A 3,259-nucleotide genomic window follows, 5' to 3' on the forward strand; every position below is an offset into this window, starting at 1 on the left:
CAAACAGTAGGATAGACTGTGAATAAACATCAGAACAGCCGAATATTGGTGGGTTAGTTTGCTAGGTTGAGGCGTTTATTCGTCGCACGTGTTCGTGAGTGAAAAAGTTTTTACGACAATTAGAAAATTAACGTGCAGCAGAAAAAGAAAAACTGGAGCGGTTCATGGAACACTGAGTCGTATTTATTATTATAACTACATAACGTGTCGTTATCAAGGAACCGTTTTTCCAGCGTAATTTTGTATACCGTCAATAGGGGTGACATTGGGCCAAAATGGCTAAGGTCTTCCCTTTACAAGACGTTACAGCAGCATTTTAGCTGTAAATCAATTAGATTTCAATGATAGTCACGTTCGTTCTTATACAATTTGGGACTTACTTTAAATATAAATGGTCTAGATCTAGAATGTAGTTTCATGTTGACTTATATTAAATTAAAATTCGATGTTTTGTTTGTGTCAATGAAAACTCAACGTCAACCGTTTTTATTCAGTGGGTATACATTTTCACATATGAATATTGAACACAGTTTCATATATTTGATTCACAAATCTATCTGATACAAAGAATATTTGCTTAGGATTCTCCTTTTAATATTTTTTAGTTGAACGCATCCTCCGTGCAAAAAAAAAGAATAGGAAGTAGTGTATTTTAAGGCCGTGGTAAATATGCTGCAGATTGTGCCCTTCGCTAAGAAATGTTGGGAAATCCCAATTGAGAAGGTCGTTCAAAGGAATGTATCTATGCAAGGATGTTATGATATGAATCGTGTGTACAAATGCAGTTTTTTTTTGTATTTGTTGTATTGACAATTCATTTTCTCAAATGTTATTCTAGTACTCAATGAATCTGCGTTCTAGTGCATTCAATCAACTGTCAGCAGTCACGCGAACACTTTATTGGCATGGGAACTTCTTTTATGGAACCACTGTTCAGTAGTTGAAGTTCGATCATATCTTCTCCAACCAAACGATAATGAGAAATGCGTAGTAAATGCATAACAAATTGGAAGGGAAACGATGATGACGACGATGACGATGGTGGTCGGATCCGGTGTGGTGTGCGTCTAACTTCGAAGGTGATGCTTTCAAAGGGTCGCGTGCACCCATGGATGCACGTGAATGTGTTTGGAAGATTGAGTGTGAAAGTGTATGTTAGGGCCCAGCCATGCGATGCAATTTGGGCAGGTAGAAGTCGTTGCCTCAGTGCTAAAGCGTTCCATTATATATTTTTTTAATTTCTCACTTCCCACAGGTTTACAAACTAGGCCTAACTTTTGAACTTAAGCGCTGAAAAAAATTGAAATGGTTTATGTTGATATTAGTCAAAAAAGAGTGTATTTCGTGAACTACAACGTGGTCAATAAATTCTCATACAAAATACAAATTTAGAAAATTGAATTTTATTTTACATCTTTAGGTAATTAATATGTTTTATAATAATACGATTTAGTAAAACGTCTTTATCTACCGTAAACCGGGGTCAAATTGATCATTCTGGTACTACTTTGTAATTCCATACTAGGAAATCATAAGCGTCGTAATGATCTTAAACTTTTTACGTCATCTGGTTCGTAGATGTCTGAAGATGAGTGTAGACTTTTGAATTTTTATAAAAAAGTTAGTTTTAGTTAGTTAGTTAGTTAGTTAGTTTTAACATATTTTTGTAGGAATTTGCAATGTATTTCTCATTTAGCTGAAATCATTGCTGCTAATCAATCGATTGCTTATAGGACTTCCCGTAAATTCTCGTTTTTAACACTTTTGTGGAGCCTTGGTTGGGAAGTTATGTAGCTAATCAGAATGTGAAATAGTTATAAAAAAGTTCATTTTATGATGAAATAGTCATTTATTGTGATAGAAATCACTTATTTCAAATGAAATTGCCTGCCTTTAGGCGTTTAAGGGCAAATTTCAAAATTTTATTTTGCATTTAAAGTATTAAATTCACTAGTTGTAAGATTTCAAACGCGTTTTAGAAAACCAACATTAAGCGGTGAAGGAAATTTTCCTTTCCAACCGATGCTTGATTGTATACTGATCAATTTCGCCCCAAAGTGGCATTTTAAATTTTTTTGATTTTTGGAGTTATTTAACTTACAGTTTAAATTTGTTGAATAAAATTCTGTCACAAGGTTCCATGGAGATCCTCTGGGTACTGGTTTTACAGAAATAATTTTGGCAATATTTGAATTGTCACTGATGTCATCCGCAAAAGTTGTTTTAAAGTGATCAATTTGACCCCAGATTACGGTACTTTTCATTAGCCTTGCAGTTGCAGCACAATCCCGTGCACTGAAATTCGCTTGCACGCAAGGAAAATGCTCGAATTCGCGACTACTAGTTGAAAGAGATTCCAACTCTTTGTCGCACCTATGAAAAATCTCGTAAGGAACTGTCAGAATGTGTGCGAAAAAAAAGGCAAAAAATATTTCCCTCTCGTTTTTTCTCACGTAAACCTTCACGCACATTCTGCAACTTCGTAGTCGCGAATAGTATTTCATTCCACGGTAGCTACAGTTCAAAAGGTTAAATTTCGATTTTTCATCTCAAAAAAATAGACAAAAGTTAAGCAATACTAAATTAGTGATGATGCAATTAATAAGTTGTTAATTCTCAAATAAGTTCTAGGGATTGGGGAACAGTCAACATGTGATATGATGGAAATTTAAAGTTTATTTTTTAAATATCCGTCTCAATGAGTACTACCTCCAGCACTGTTGAAAAATTTAGTGGTTCCCATTCTTGGGTGACTGGTCGCGCGAACTTTTCCAAAACCGAAAGTTCTAAGAGTGGGTGAATTTTTTTTCCGGTTTTGCGTCTTAAGGAGCATGTTCATTATGACTATATGACATTTCCTCGAATTCATTATCACAAATGACGTTATATTTTCCTGAATAAAGGAAACTCATGGAGGTGGTAGTACCAACAGTGATGGTACTGGCAATTTAGCACTATTTCGACCAAAAAGCTGACAAATGACATTTTTAATTGATGCTTTATATCTAATTAAAAACATAAATTCAGTTTTATGTTCAGGAATTGTCGAAAAACCTATTTAAAACAATTATTTTCTCATTTTTTTTGCTCCTTTGCACCTATAGTGGTAGTAGTGTTCCTATAGGCTAATTCGGATTACCTTCAATTGTAGAGGCGCTTGTTGAGATAAGGAGAAAATCGTTTGTTTACATAAAAAGGTCAATTTTTTGTCATCAAATTTACTCATTTTTTGCTCTAGAAGTTGCTATTTTTCATTTGC

The sequence above is a fragment of the Aedes albopictus genome, chromosome 2, assembly GCF_035046485.1.
Source record: "Aedes albopictus strain Foshan chromosome 2, AalbF5, whole genome shotgun sequence".
Lineage (NCBI taxonomy): Eukaryota > Metazoa > Arthropoda > Insecta > Diptera > Culicidae > Aedes > Aedes albopictus.